The following is a 17,264-nucleotide window of genomic DNA, read 5'->3' on the forward strand; positions in this document are numbered from 1 at the left end:
TACCACGAAAAAATTTATCTTAAAAAATCGAAAGTTTTGGAAAAAAAATCCTTCGAACAGGCCCGAGCTTATTATGGATTCTAAAAGCTGTATAAACTTCATTAAAATCTACTGAGCGGTTTTCGAGTTACAGTTGTCACCAGTTCAAAAAACATAGTTTTGAGAAAAACGAGCCCGAGCGCTCTTTGCTATTTGTCGAATAACTCAAAAAGTAATTATCGGATCAACTTGAAATTTTCAGAAAATATTTTCAAGATATTACACTTAACGAAAATGCAAAAAATTTATTATTTGAAAATTTTGACTACCCCAAACCCCTTAATAAGAACCAACTATTATTTTCTGCGAGATATATAAGCTTTGGTTACTCTACAACGTTCCTAAGTGGCTTCGAACACCAGCACAATCATCAGATTTGAATTCTATAGAGTACCTATGGGAATCACTGGAACGAAAAATTCAACAACGGACAACTACCTCAAAAGCTACACTCAAGAATGTGCTGCACGACAAATGGACTTAAATCTTACGCTATAAAGTATCCGATATCCGAGCCATACTCAACCGAACAGTATTGCTTATATATATTTCTGTTAGAGGCTTTTGGCGGAGGGACATTAGTTGCATGGGCTACGTTCTGGTACAAAGGAAAGAGCTATATACCTATGCTTCATATTCACTCGTATAGGTGCCAAAATTTGTATAGAGCTTCTGGACAATTCTTACGGCAATGACTGTGTCTGCCATATACAAGTTTGTTGTGAAGTGTCTGCCCTCACCAAGAAATAGCGCTACTACCTCCAAATTTTGTTTTCTCAATTTGGTACATCTGTCGTGAGAACACATGCAAAGCTGTATATCATTCTGCAAATTAATTCTTTGTTTACAAGCCATTTAAAGTTGACTTTTCAGACAATTTTTTTTAATATGGAAAATTTTAATATAGCGCAGTGATTAGATTCTTTGTTTTGAAAGGTTTAAAAGCAAAGAATATTTATGAACAATTGTTAGAAGTGTATAAGGAGTCCTCACCTTCAAAACGCACCGTTGAATTTTGGGCTGGTAAATTTAAATATGGTCGTACTAGGCTTGAAGACGATCCACGCGAAGGACGACCAAAACCCGCAACCACACCAGAAATCATTGAGCAAATTCACAATATTGTTAGTGAAGATCCAAGTTTGACTGAGCGTGAAATTGCTAATGCCATCGCAAGAGTACTTCATATTTTATATGGAGAAGTAAATATGAAAAAGCTGTTTGAAAAGTTAGTGCCGCACACGTTAACAATTCAACAATAACTGGATCGAAAACAAATTTCTCAGCAAAATTTGGAGCGTTTTAAGTAAAATAAAACCGATTTCTTGCGTCCCTTTATAACTATGGATGAGACATGGATCCACCACCATGATCCTAAATTGAAACAAGAACGTTTACAGTGGACTGAAGCTGGTTGTTCAGCTCCAAAGCAGGTGAAGTCATAACGATCAGTAAAGAACGTTATTGCAACAGTTTCTTGGGATGCAAAAGGAATTTTATTGATCGATTATCTGCAGAAAGGTAAATAAATCAACTCCAAATATTACACCAGCCTTTAGGATCAGCTGAATAAAAAAAATTAGTGAGAAAAGCAGCACAAAAAATTATTTTTCATCAAATACAGTATTTTTTCATTTCGAGCGCAGAATATGTTCAACCAACCTATATAAGATATGAAATCCATACATAACACAGTTCATCAAAGCCTTTGTAAGTAACATCTAAAATCTTGTTGTACCTATGTAATATATATATATACTTATGTAATACATAAAATGACATAAATTTCATAGAAAAGCTACCTGTCTGCATCTTTAATCGGCAATAGAATAATAATGGCTAATATTTCTATTCTCAATTGATGATGCACACGTGATTTCTACGACGTATAGAGCCTTTTTGTCAGCATGGTTTGGTCTAATTAACACAATTTACAAATTACACGTGGAAAAGATTCCAAGATGCACTGCAAAATAATTAATCATATCTTTCTAAATATTTTGATCTATAGCAATATGTTTAGGTTTATGATCTAAAATGAAAAATAACGTATCTTCAAAAAATTCCAAATTACATTTATTATTGATTGCGATTCACTTTATCATCTTACATATATGTCCAGAACTTTAAGCTTCTGAATCAGATACAACATATTTATAAACAGAAATCATATTTTATTTGCGAACCTTCCCAATTATAATTGAAGTAATCGAAGAACAATATTATTTTCTAAATGTCTATATATAATATTTTGATAAAAAAAGTGCTTCAAGTATTTTACAATTTTGTTGATTAGTTGTCTTGAATTATTGCGTTGGTAAAATAGCCATATTTTTCAACAAAAAATATAAACAAAGACATTTCTGAATAAAAAATAAATAAAAAAATAAAAATAAATTAAACTTCTTGGGCTCGTCCGGGATTTGAACCCGGGACCTCCCGCACCCTAAGCGGAAATCATACCCCTAGACCAACGAGCCAATTGTTAGTCAATTTGCCAACAAATAGTTTCGATCGTTTTTCCGATTGGACCAATTGCGAACGATCGTATTTTAGACCAATTCGAAAATGTTCTGAGATCTATTCACAATATACGTAATCTATAATATATTTTAACGCAAAATTGTGACAAGGCAAACTGTTATACGATTATTATTAAATTATTTCGTATATTCATAAAACTTTTCTTTTTTATATATGTATATATATGTATGTAGTGCGACACATATAGAAAACGGAAACTGACATCATTTGCTACTTGCTTGTATCTAATTTAAATACAGTCGAAACTCGATAAAGCGACTACGCAGCAATTGGTATATAACTTTCTGAATATTGCAACGGCAATATGACAATTTATGGTGGAGGGGAAGCTTTTATGCTCACTTAACAAGATGTTCTGTTATATTCCAATATTATGTGCATTTAATATTATTTTAAACTAAAATCCACTGTTCTTCCTTCATTTTTCGCTTTTTTAATTATATGAAGTTTAATTAACGACAGGACTTCAGAAAGCACCATACATATTTTATTTTTTGCCATAATGCCGTGTTCTGTTAACGGCAAGCTTCTTTTCCAGTTCTATTTAATGACTTCTCAGAAGGTTTTACATAGATATGTGCGGTTCAGATCCACTGATTGGCCATACTAAAATTTTTCCTTTACTGTGAAACCACTGAGTTTCCAATCTTTATGTGCGCTTAGAAACTTTGCAGATACGATTTTTTAATTAAATTCTTTAATACGGTAATAATTGTAGTTCCTTCACAAGTTTTTCTGTTTAACTTGGTAACCACAAAATGAGCATAATGATTTCGCCAGATCATTAAGGAGTTCTATCCCGAATAACAACAATATAAGTATTACCCTACAAACAGACTGTAGTCAAGAAATACACTTACCCCCCTACTGGTCCATTTAAACTACGTGAAAAACATTTTTTCCTAAATTGATTTTTATATTCGTGTGAAGTTTGATCTCATATTAGTGTGTGTTTAGCAGCTGTTTCTTTACGACGCCAAAAGAATTTTAGAAAGAAATACTTATCAATACGGTTTGCGCCAGTCCGGGTCAAATTTGATCTTAAAGTGTTTCCTCGTACACACCTTTTATGTTTCTCGATGTGCCAAAGTTTTTTGAACCAAATTTGTTGTGGTATAGTTCGTTATTCGGAAAGTTGAAAATGACAGCTGAGCAACTCTCTCGCGTTGAAATCGAGATATTTTGACAAACTCTTGCCAAAAAAATCGATAAGTCAATATCAAAGAAATGTATTTGTTTGACATTTTATTAAAAATATAATTAATTCGTTATTAAAAGTATCAGCGAATGGTGTTAAATGCCGAGCGAAGTATTTAGTACATAAACAAGGCAATCATATAATATAATATATTAAATTTGAACTGTACAAATGTGAAAATATTTCAAAATACATTTTTGCTGTTAATTTCCAGGTTTATTGTGTTAGGTAAAAAAATAATATTGTTAAAAAATTTAATTGCTTGGGCTCGTCCGGGATTTGAACCCGGGACCTCCCGCACCCTAAGCGGAAATCATACCCCTAGACCAACGAGCCAATTGACTAAACTCGGACAGATGCTTTATTTGTGTATTTGCTACAAAATGGGAAAAATCATATATGTGTATCTATATAGCGGTGGCTTATTATTTACTAGAGCAAGTGTTTTCACCGAACAATAAATTCATATATTTAGAAAAATACTGTTTCTTAAAATACTCAACTATGCAGTGCGAATAAAAGCTGTTTGGAGAATGTGTATTCATGTATTTTAATACATTATTATGGGATGTGAATAAGCGATAACAATCCTAATTTGATATTTTTAAGAATTCTCAAATAAATTCCAGTATTCGTAACATAAACCATACATATGTATTTAAACAAAGATGTTTATTACTATGTTCATCGTGAAATTACTAGATTCGTGTGCGTTGAATTACTCAGAAACTAAAAAATTATTTACTATCAACTACATAAAAAGATGCTCTTTATTTGCGAGTACGGTAGCGCACCTTTTCGGTATAGGTACCACTAGAGCTTTACAGACGGAATTCGGTATTGAATACCACGCCTCTTGGACTTTTTCCCATAGTTTCTTATTTCGTGTTTCAAAGAGTCCCAACTTTTCCTGTACCATCTTTCACAGGTTCCCTATGGGATTTAAATCCGGAGATTGCGACGGCCAAGTCATAACATCAACCCAATGCGATCTTTTCCATCACCTCGCCGACCTACCATATTTATTTTAGATTCATCGGACCAGGCGATCTTACGCCACTTTTTTGCATTTTCTTCACCAGTCCTATTGATATGCGCTGAAACAAAAGCAATACTATTGCTCCGCTGCCTTTTTTTCAACATTGGGACTTTCCGAAGATATTCTTTTTTTGCAAATATTTATGAATAAATTTTTTTATTGTCAGTATCATATTGGCACTATCAATTTTTTCAACTTATAGGAATGCGGGCTTAGGCACACTTATAAATATTAGTTTCATGATATTATTACATGAATAGGCATTGAAACTTTTTGAAATATATTTATCATAAAATAGCATAAAATAGTAGAAATAATTATTATTCCAATAATTTGTTTTTATTAAGTATATCGACCCACAATTATTTGAAAAAATATACCTATTTTTTCTTAAGTATATTCAATTTATTCAAACTTCAAATTCACAAAGAACTGTAGGCAACTGGTCTTGAGTATGATATCTATTTTTAATACATAAAAACTGACGATTGGCTAAACGAACATCCCTAATAAATATTCTTATTATATATATTGTACAATGATATCTGGGACAAGTGTTAATGCATACGGTCTTCCTATAGATTGAATGAACCCTTATTTGGACAGCTTTTTTCTGGTAAAACAATTTTAAATGAAATACATCTTTTTTAAATTATATAAAAAAAAAACTTTTTAAAAAAATCTTTTCTTGGGCTCGTCCGGGATTTGAACCCGGGACCTCCCGCACCCTAAGCGGAAATCATACCCCTAGACCAACGAGCCAGTTAAGCACTCTGTGACAAATTACTTACTTCAGACTAGGCATTCAGCAATAAAATTCAAACAAATGAAGATATTTTTGCATCACCTAGCGGAAAAGTATAGCAACATCACAACTATAAATACTTACCAATAGACGTCACTAAAAGCATTTCCGCCTTATAAAACAGTGGGTGCATCATCATCACATTGATTTATTAGAACGACTGGCTTAAAAACGGACCAAAATAAAACTGTTATTTAACACTAAATTATACTTTTGAGAATTAATATAACCAGCATTATTACAGCTTTATAATGTTGATAATCGATTTTCATTTGTTCAAATTTAAGCAATATACTCGTAGAGGTAAAATATATACATACCTCCTAAAGAACGAGGATTGCTTGTGCGGCACACAGTAGATGTAAGGGTACAATTAGTTATCTCTTAAAATTTTATATCGTGGAATGTTACAGGGAAGTGCATTGAAATATCTGTTGTGGACTGGACTCTGGTTTTCATACAAGTAAAGGAAATGCTTCTGCCTCAATTTGTATTCTGTATTGTAATATTCTAATAATAAAAAAAATCCCGATATATTATTAATTTATACGAAAGAGTCAAATTCAAAGTATATTTAGGCAAAAATTATATACTACATAAGTAAATAAATTCATAAATGAATTTTATCATAAGGAAGTTGGGTTTTCTATATATTAGTAGTTTAGAAATATAATGCTATCAAATCATTTGGTACACATTTAAATATTTACATTCAAATTTAATAAGCATCTATGGTAAACTTGCGTTAAGATGTCCTTAGCACATGTGCCTATGGATCGTATATCTTCGGTGGACAAATCATTCTTGCTAGCATCTTTCATCTCTTCTATAGTTAATTAAATTTTAATTGAAGTTTTAAGTTTATAATTCTGTTTTTAAAGTAAACTTTCTATAGCGAACTTAGATAGATATTTGACATTTAAGACCTAAAATCTGTGAAACAAAACTTGGTAGCATTGAATAAAGCGGTTAGATCAATCTAAAGACTCACCACGCTAACTTTTTTGGTGCTTTCACATACGAGTATATTATTTGACAAGAAAGTAGCCCTGCAAGAGAGCGAGCAAAGAAATGATGAGTGAAAGATTGCTATATGTATATTAAACTGAAATAATCCCGTGAAATGCGGGACCTGCAGAGTTTGACGGCTGCAAAAGGCTAATAGTATGAAAAGTTTATTCATTTCAAAATACGCTGAATAAAGCCACCAAATTAAGTGTTGAAAGAAATAACAAAAAAAAAAAAAAAAAAACAGTAACGCAACCCAACTTTTAGTTTTCTATCTTCTCTGTTAATTTATTTTTCTTTTCAACGGAAACTAAAAAATGGTTTGTCATCATAAGCAGTTGTTGCAACAAGATTGATATATCGTAAATTTCCACGCAATCAATTTCGCCAACAAACATGTTTACAATAATCATTTGCAGTAACAATAGCAATCGATTATTGGAATAAGGACCTTGAAGCGTAGATGTATGTGTGCGCTGGCAGCCCTTTGAATAATGAGTACATGAGCAGGTCGTACTCGCACTTACCGCGACACACACCGCCGAAGCCTGTATTCATCCACAATAAACTTTGCAAGTGGAAGTCAAAGTAGAAGCGATTAAGTGTTTATTTATTCACACAGAAACAGCAATCATTTGCAAGTGAAAATATTTACACATTCATCTTGCAGTTAGGCGAAACAACAACAACAATAACAGCAACAATACATGTTGGTAAAAAGTATCAAATCAAACGTAACAAATTGTCAGTCGGCACGCTTGCAAATATCTTTAAATATCTAAGTTAGTTGGGTTTCAAGCGAACAGTTGCACCAACACCACGCTTACTTCTTCACTCACACAACGACTCTTCGTTGCCACCGTCTATTTGCCAATTCGTCAAAAGTTAAAAATCACACAAAATATGTTGGTGACTGCTGGATGCTGGCTGTTGCTGCTGTTGACTTGTGATTGCTTACTGTCGACCAACGTCGACTGTCGCTCGTTTTGCCAAATGAATAGATGGATGTTGGCACTGGCTGAGATGGATGGCCTGTCGCTTGCTCGGGCGGATATACCATATAGTTTTTTTTTTGTGTATGTGTGCTTGCATAAAGCTTTGACGAACAGATGAATGACTGTGCCATCGCGAGCGTCAGTATGTACATACGTGTGTGATTGCGCAGCTATGCTCCCAACATATAGCTGATGTTGCTGTTAATGACAGCAATGGTTCTTCAGCTGCTGACGCTGACGCTGCCACTGCCATAGCTATTGTTGTTGCTGTCATGACAATATTACATTTCAGCTTCGCTTTTGCTGCTATGCTGCATACAATACTCCTCTCGCAGCTTGTCAAGAGCGCGGAAAAAGGCTGGCAAAAACACTCAATGAGAAATAATCACCATCATCATTTATTTTCCTCAACGCATCAATCTTTGTTGTTGCGCAGCTGTAATGCAATTGAGATTACAGCGCTGATAGCGCTGTAAGGTGGTAGCATTGTTTTCATGTACGTTAACTGACGATTTTGGGTTCGTTTCTCTAAATACACTAAAATGAAATCAACTGATTTCTTATTTTGGAGAGAAAAATGTTTGATTTTTTTGTACTGTTACGTCGCTAATATAATATAATTTTAGTATAACCGTTATTAATATAATATTTAGAATTATGTTACCATATGTTACGTTGTTTTAGGTCATATTCTGTTATGCTGTGTTATGATATTTTATGTTATGTTACGTTATTTGCGTTATGCTATGTTATGTTAAATTCCGCTTTGTTGTGTTATTTTATCTTATGTTGCGCTGTTTTGTGGTATGTTATGTTATGTCATATTATGTTATGTTATTCTATGTTATGTTAGGTTATGTTACGTTTTGTTATATTATGCTATGTTCTGTTTTGTTGCAAGTTGTTTTATTTTATAGTGTGATGGGCCATGTAAACCAAGTTTTTTTTCCAACTAAACTAAACTTAAATTATATGAAAAGGTTTTTACCACGTCGAATCCACGTTTTATCACAGGTTTTTAAATAAAATTATGGGTCGAAAAAACTATTTGCATTTCTAAATATTTCCGGTTTACTCGGTGAGTTGAAACCACTATCAAGCTAACAATAAATTTATACTTTATTTCTTGGTTCTGTTTTAACGGTATTTAATTTTTTTTTATGAATGGAGACACAATTATATAAAATTTTACGCAAACTGAAAGTGCATATCTATACTGAGGAAATTATCATTAACATTTACTTACTAGCATATTCTTTAAATGTGCCACAACATCTAATATTTTGTTCCTACCGTAAGCCGACCCTGGTTTAGTTTCGAAATGTTTTCGCATATATAAGAAACCAATGGATTTAACTACTATCTACATTCCTCGTCATAGCTCTGAGCAGTTTTCAACACCATCGCAACGAATACGTCTATAGTATGTACATACATACGCCTCACCAACAGCCTTTTCGTCATCATCATCGCCAGCATCATCGTCATACGTCAGCTACATCGACTTTTGACGTGCACTGCAATTAACACACACAAATTGTTGTTGCTGCTGTCCTGCTGTCAACATCATCACTGTCACGTGACTACTTGCCTCACGTTCCGTTGCCACATTCGCCTTCTTTCGTGATCGGAAGTAGCAACGCTGTGCTGTAACAGACCGAATGGCAATGTGTAAATAAAAAGCTTTTGAGTAAGAAGAATTATACACAAATGTTGCCTTAAGTAAAACTGTAAAAATAAAAAGCTTCCTGCTTCATGGTTTCATCATAGCGATTTTCAGCTTTTTTACCAAGTATTTTTCTAGCAGCACACATTTGTTTTCGCGCATTCTACAATCTCATCACCGCAGCAATGATGTCCTAAACCGTCTTTAAGACTTTTCGCCAAGTCATTCGAGTCATTAATTTTCGCGACCCCACACATTTTGCGTTTGTTTTATCGTTTTTTGGATTTTCTTTCCTCCCTATGCCATTCATTCTGTCAAGAGAAGCGTTAAGCGTTGTTGCTGTCATTGTTGTTGTTGTTGGTTTTGTTGCTGACCGTCTTAAGTGCAAAGCGCGTACAGGACTCTGTCGTAAATTGATATGGCAGCTTTGTGAAGGTAATGGCGTACAAGTATGTACTTCCGTTAATGTTGTTGCAATTGCTGTTGTTGCTGTTGTTGCTGCTGTCGGTAGCGGCCGACTCGTTGGCTGCGGTCGTTTGTTCTTTTCTAATTTATACGCTGACTCCTTTGTGCACTTTTCTTGTTCGCCACCTCCGACGACTTGCTTTGCTTGGCTCGTTAGGTTCATTCGTCATCTGGTTGAACGGTTGGCCAACTAGTTACTGCACAGCTCTTTTGCTGCTTGTCGTACCCCATGTCTTTCTAGTTACAGAGTTGGGTTATTTTTCATGCAAGTCACTTCAAAAGTCATTAATCATTTTGTTTGCTTGCTTTGTTGCGTGCGAAATTCTACGCGCGCCTGAGTGTGTGTCTTGTGCGTGTGTTGGTTAGTGTCCAGTTTCTTCATGTACTCAACATCATATATCACGCACATTTGGCTAACAAATCCCTAAGTATCCTTGTCATTCATTTTGACAATTATCCTGGCAGCAATAGATGAGACCGTTACACACACAGTTATGTAATTTCTGTTCACTTCAGATCACCGCTCATTGACAGTTGTGCCAGCATTTTTGCTCATACTACATAGTGATTGAATTCAAGTTTTTTAAATTTATTCCATTTTGAATCACAAGAAACTTCTTTCAATGCAGAAATATTCCTCAAGTCGTTAAACTTTCAAATAACCTATTTTTCTATCGGTATTCAAAAACAAGAAAAAGGACACAAGCAAAATTTTAGATCGATATCTCCAAAACTGTGGAACTAGTTTGCTTATAGACAGACATGGCTAAATCGACTCAGCTCATCATGCTGATCATTTATTTATGTATTCTAAAGGGTCCTCGACGTTTCCATCTTGCTGTTATTAACTTCGTGCCAACTTAATATACCTTGTTTAGGGTATAATAAACGAATGTCAATTAGATGTGCAGCGATTGCATTAGCGAAAGTATTTCCACTATCCAAAAATTCGAAGTTGTTCGTGTATTTCATTAATCATTGCCCAAATCACTTTCTCGAACAGAGTTTGTCCTACAAATAAACTACAAGAAAGTTTTGGGTACACCGTTTAAGGTTTCAAGCCAAAAACGTTTCTTTTATAATAGGGATTCATCGAGAAATCAGGTACTATATACACTTCAAGAAATTTTTAGATTTTCCGGAAAAATGTGTTAGATACTAAGGTCATGGTCAGGCACAACTTATACTATTGTACAGCAGATGTTTTTAATTTGAGGTCTTCTTTTATTAAAAAGGCGCGCATAGGTATAAAAACATCTAACATATTATAGTGTAATATTGAAATTTAAGAATTTGAAAAGAAATTAGCAATGACTGTAGGCGTGTGTATTAGAATTTATTTTGATTCTGGTTAATGTGCTTCGAGACGTTGCCGAGAAGAAAAAAAAAATCTCACGTATTTGAAAGAGAGCTTGAAGGCTGGTTAAGATGAAAAATATTCGAAAATGATATTGAGAAGAAGTCCTCTTTCTTCTGTATTGCCATTTAATCACTAAACTAAATTCATAAACAGAATTAAGCAGGTACTTCAAATTTAAGGTTGTTTAAAATTTTTGGGATACCATATCTCACAGTCTGGGTGATATTTTCGGTATTAAGTTAACCAGAGAGGTGGAAATTATTATACTGATTACATTACTGCTATAAGAAGGTAGCTTCCATAAATATTTAGTATTAAGACACACTTTGCTAAGCGTAGCATTCATCTCTAATTTTAATGAGATATCCCTCTCTCTAACCTACGTACACTGTGCAGGGTATTAATTCAATAAGAATCATTATAATAAGTATATGGGGCTAAGTAAGGTTGGGATCAATTTGATTCATTCCATTTTTTTCGATTGAGAACTGTCAGTTCGAGGGATGAAATCGTTTTATTAATTGCTATATATGGAAAGAGGATAATATAAAATGATTAGAAGAGAGTTGCCATATCTATAAGTGCAATAAGGTTATAAAAGCAAAAACTTCCAATAAACGAAAAGTAGGCTTGGTTGTGCTATGATTTTAACAATAAAACAGTGCTGAAATAACGTTATGTACCAAATTTCGTCCCATTTAACTTTTATAGCTTTATTCATAAGAGAGTTCCCATACATGGAGTAGTCGAGGCTCGTCCAATTTTCCAAAAATTAATTTATAATATTATATTAACTCAGCATTTGAGGAATACACATTTTTAAAAATTCGAGTTCATTATTCGAGTTTAAAACATTAATACAACATATTACCTTGGTTGTATACATAGTCTTTCGAACCCCTATATGAGGTCAGATGTAATAAACATTTCATCTTCTTACTTAGATCAGCGTTAAAATTGTTGTTTCAGTAGATTTTTGTCCGTTTTTAATTTAAAGGAATGATAGGACAAATGTGCTTATATCGACAATTAAAACCAAAACTCTTTAATGTACTCTTTAAACATTTTTAACATTGTATAGTTCCCACTAGGCATCACCTGTTTTTAATACGATGGCTGTCAAGCGGTTTGGACGAAAACTTTCACCAGGTGCTAAGCACTTTTTGTTAAATCCATTTCCCCTTATAGATTTGATCATAAAATCGGCAGAAATTGTCAAAGGGTCTTGAAAGTTGAACCAAATTTGTGTGTAGATATCAGCGTATCCAGAAAACATTATGAAATTCATATCGCATAGCACAAAAAGCATGACAACGTTTAATGTCAGACAACCGCTGTCATACGATAACGTACAACATGGCAGCCAATGTGTAAAGCTATTTGAAACGCTTAGAAATATTATTTGTACTTCTAAAAAAATATTAAATTCTGAAAATGTATATTAATAAAAACTTTTTATAAGTATATATATATTACACAAACTATACATTTTATAAATACTACATTATTTATTTAGTCGAAGGGATTTGCTTGTTTATTTGTGCAAATACCCCCACTGATTCCCTATCATATTCATTTCTGCTTCATACCTCCCAAACTGTCAACAATTTCAAATCAAACTTTTAATAGTTTTTACAAATTTATTTACGAGTGCGAATCTTGTCCCAAATGCAATGAAATAAAATATTTGACTCTATGTTGTATACCTATTTGCACTATGCCACCCTTTCCGACACACACACACACAGTTTTCAAGTCATATAAAATTTAGAATAGGAGCATACAAATTGCTGCTACCTTCAACAAACACCAACAGCGATAACGCCACCCTGGCAGGCACAGCTGGGAGTTACACAATGGAGTCACAGAGAGAAAAGCAGCTACAAATTACAATTCACGATTTGGCTTGACGCGGTGACAATTGCACAAAAATGCCAACGGCAAAAGCAATAACAACACCTACAAAGGGTATAATAGCAAACGTAACAAAACATTTCTATGCTCTATTCTCTTGCCATTCTACTGCGACTGCAAATTTTTATGTGTGTTTGTTGTTTGCAACGTCATGTTGACAATGGCTTTAGTTTTGCTTTTGACACTTGAAATAAGTACACAGCGGCGGCGATAGTGACAATTGGAAATAGCAACGACGAAAGCAGCTTTCTAAGGAGTTGGCCTGCAAAATGATGACATTGGAAGTATGAGTTAGAATGTAAAGGACGCCGAGTGGCGCTGACTTGCAACCAATCTTTACGATAATAACAACGACTGGTGATGAAGGGAATTCAACAGCGGCAATAAGCTCAAGAAACCTCTGGTGTCAACTAAAAATTCCAGAATGTATAATATGTTACTATTACTAGAGTAGAGAGAACCCTTTTTGGGGTGCGTTACTTTAACTGAGCTTCTTAGCATGGGCTTACATTCACACTGGCATGTGCATTTGTCAACACTTCAAAGCCACAGGAGTCGACGGGACGTCAATGTGCGATGCTTGCTATAAAAGAAAATTAGAATGCGAGATTTTGAAGTTAGAGTGTTATATAAAACATATATAAAATTATACAAAAGTAGTAAAATTAGTTCATATTCGTTGGCAATTTATGATATATTTAGGGGTTTTACGAGTTTTTTCTTTCGAATAAAATTAGTAATTTTCCTACTTCCTGAGTAATTTTTTAATATAATACTACCATCTTAAAATATTAAGATCAGTGTTTTGATATGTTGATACTAATATGTTTTTTCTGGAGTTCAACGTCAAATTTAATGTAGATATGAGTACTATCCAGCTTTCTAAGCTTTCGTGAAAATGTAAACGTGAATGCAGTTATATCAATTAACGAACGGAACTGAGATCGAAACTTTTAAGTCACGGCATAGTTAAGGAATTAATAGTCAATTCTCTACTCGCGATAATTGGGTCCTGTTCTCCTGGAAATAATGTATACATGTGTATGTATGTATAAAAATTACAAATAAACTTTGATATCACAATTGTATAAATTGCATTAATTTTTGACATTACTCAGGCATATTTAAAAACTTATATTCAAGCAATTTTATAAATATATAAATATAATCATATATATGGGGTAAAGTCAGCCATACGTTTCAAAATCGCGAATATCAGTTATATGGGGTCTAAGACAAGTTTTCCGATTTTATCCATTTTAGGCACAATGATACACTGCCATACATCGATACATTAGAAGATTACGCTTTCTCAATTTTATTAAAATAACTAGCACATTGGCCGATATATGTGGTATTAAGTCAACTGGAAGTTCGAAAATCCTTATATTAGGTATGTAGGGGCTAAGTGTTGATGCGATTCAACCCACTTTTGACACAACGGTATATTGTGATCAAAAAAAGATTTTCCCCAATTTAAATTATAGGTATAACTTACTGGTTGACTGATATTATCGGCAAAAAGTCAGCCACAGGCTCTGGAACCCACATTACCGGTATCTGGTGGCTTGAATAGTAATTAATCGATTTTTGCAAATGTTTGACCTGAGGAGGCATACCTTAAAGGAAATATTCGTGCAAATTTTTAGCCCGATATATTAGTTAGGTATTGTTTTCTTTACTGGAAAGTAAAAAAATCAGATGGAATAAAAAATTGAGTTATATGTGAAGTAGGCGTGGATACTGTTCGATTTTGACGCTGTTACATGGGAATGTTAAAATAATCTCATGTACTAATTTTGGTTGAAATTGGTGGAGTAGTTTCGGAGATATGTGATTTCATATAAATGTGGGTGGTGCCACGCCCATTGTTCAATTTTGACACCTGCTCCTATAAACCTCGTTCGTGTCATCTCTAAAGTAAAATTTAATGTCTCTGACGAATTTTGTTATTGATTTATCGCAGTTTTAGTAGTTTTTAACAAAACCGTTATATGGGGAGTAGGCGTGGTTGTCATCGGATTTCACCCATTTTCATGCTGCGGCATATACCTTGAATAGTTTAAGTTTGTCTTTATCTTCTTACCAAGGAACACGTGTACTCAAGTTATCGCCTGCACGGACGGACAGACGGACGGACAGGCAGACAGACAGACAGTTACTCGGATTTCAACTCGTCTCATCATTCTGATCATTTATTTATATATAATCCTATATCCAAATTTTTTTAGGTGATACAAACAACCGTTAGCTGAACAAAATTATTATACACTGTAGCAACATGTTGCAAGAGTATAAATATTAAATATGTGGCAACATTTATCAAACATATTTTCAATTGTAAGCGTTCTTGAGCTCTTGATTTGGATATGTAGAGTGTATCATCTTGATTTTATAAATTTTATTGAATTATAAGTTTAGTAATTCTCTTCAATTAACATTTTCAATTATAAGTTGTTATTATTTTACTTCTTTGATAGCTATATTACAGGGTTTTTTCATTTCAACAATTTATTTTACTTACATTTTTCACACCGGTGGAAAGGCTTCTCAGCAATATTTTGTTTAATTTGTAAATATGCTATTGTTTATTTAAACAGGTGACAACTCTATTTATATATATCCAATATTATATGTTCACTTAATTTTGCTAAGATATAGGATGCTTGAAAATCTTATATTGGGTAGTACTCTATTTTATCCATTTTAGGTATAAGGACATACTGCTATTATATAGAGATGTATTTTAATCTATTTAAATGTTGGTCGGTATATATGCTGTACAGTCAAGGGAGTTTGAAAACCTTTATATCGGGTATTAGGCGGGGAAGTATTGACCCGCTTTTGAATTTTTGACACAGAGGTACAGTAGTATCAGATGAATATTCCCTCTGAATTTCAATAATATATCGCACACATTGACTGAAAAAACAAAAGTCGTTTGGGCCGCTCACTTTTTCAACATTTTAAAACCATAGATGCCCGTCCCTAATGCAATTCGTTGTACCAAAACACAAATTTGTTATTTATTTAGTTATGACACTTTATAGGTTTTATTCAACTCTACTCGTCATCCCGATCAAAACTATTATACTCTGTAGCAACATGTTGCGAGAATATAAAAGGTTCAGAATGGATCAGAAGAGGTTGATATAAATTTCGTCGATGGTGTTACTTTTACACTTTCATACAGCATTTTTCTATGAGAAGCAACTGCAAACTTCACAATATTTAATACCCCGAAGCATCAACGAGACAAACTTAATTTTGGGGCGAATTCTATACTAAAAGAATACTTATACTACTTATACATACTTACATGCAACAATATACGAAAATGTTGTCTAGAAAAAACAAAACACAAAAGGTGAAATACTAGAACGAAGTTAAAATAAATTGCAAATGTCCTTTTTACTGGCAGCGCTTCCATTTTAATATTAATTTTCCTTAGAGGTGATCGCAGAGCGACCAGGAAAGTGAAGACACGATAAACGGCTTTGTTAAGCAGTCACAGTTCTCGCAAAGCGACGGAATGTGCTTAGAAACATACATACATATAATATATACAGAAGCTTTAGTTAGTTGCTGTACTTACACACTGCATTTGCTATTGATATTGCACCATCAGCAGTTGTTGTTGTTCTTGTTGCCGTCAGTTGAAGCAATTTATGTCAGTGAGTATCCGCATAGATGGCTGAACGCTAGTGACTGGCAAGCTCCAAGTAAGCAAACTTGTGAAAATTGCTGCCACTTTTGTTGTAGGTGTTGTTATTACAGCTGTCGGCCATGTTGCTCCTGTTTCCTGTCCTAACCCTTGAATCCTTTTCACAACACATACAAACACGTTTACTTAGACTTCTAACTCGAAATGTATTATAAGAACTACCATAAAACTATCATGTTATCAACCCTTGATCTCGTGCAACGAATATGCTTTCATGTTGCACATCTTCAGCTTGTCTGTTGCAGCAAATTCAGTCGCAATCCACACACAACATAATCGGAGAAGGATGTTGCCGACAAAGAGACCGTGAGACAAGTGAGTCAGGAATAAAATATGTGTGTAGTAAATGGTAAGCGCGAGAGAAAACTAGGAAAGCTTGGACATATATACATATATACAAAGTTTGTACGTTTATATATAATTGTTTTTGCTTCTAACTCTCGTGCAATAAATAAATTCCGTAGCAATATATACTGGCAGAGTTGGTAGGACCTTTGATTTATTTTG

The 17,264-nt window shown here is 33.8% G+C and overlaps 3 non-coding genes across 3 annotated transcripts; all 3 read right to left on the reverse strand.

Annotated features, from left to right (window-relative positions):
• Positions 1-2,447: 2,447 nt before the first annotated feature.
• TRNAP-AGG (transfer RNA proline (anticodon AGG)) lies at positions 2,448-2,519 on the reverse strand. The gene has a single exon. It is a non-coding gene; the product is annotated as a tRNA-Pro (tRNA).
• A 1,526-nt stretch (positions 2,520-4,045) lies between these two features.
• Positions 4,046-4,117, reverse strand: TRNAP-AGG (transfer RNA proline (anticodon AGG)). Its single transcript has one exon. It is a non-coding gene; the product is annotated as a tRNA-Pro (tRNA).
• A 1,393-nt stretch (positions 4,118-5,510) lies between these two features.
• On the reverse strand, positions 5,511-5,582 carry TRNAP-AGG (transfer RNA proline (anticodon AGG)). The gene has a single exon. It is a non-coding gene; the product is annotated as a tRNA-Pro (tRNA).
• Between the last annotated feature and the right edge of the window lie 11,682 nt (positions 5,583-17,264).

The sequence above is a fragment of the Bactrocera oleae genome, chromosome 3, assembly GCF_042242935.1.
Source record: "Bactrocera oleae isolate idBacOlea1 chromosome 3, idBacOlea1, whole genome shotgun sequence".
In the NCBI taxonomy this organism is placed as follows: domain Eukaryota; kingdom Metazoa; phylum Arthropoda; class Insecta; order Diptera; family Tephritidae; genus Bactrocera; species Bactrocera oleae.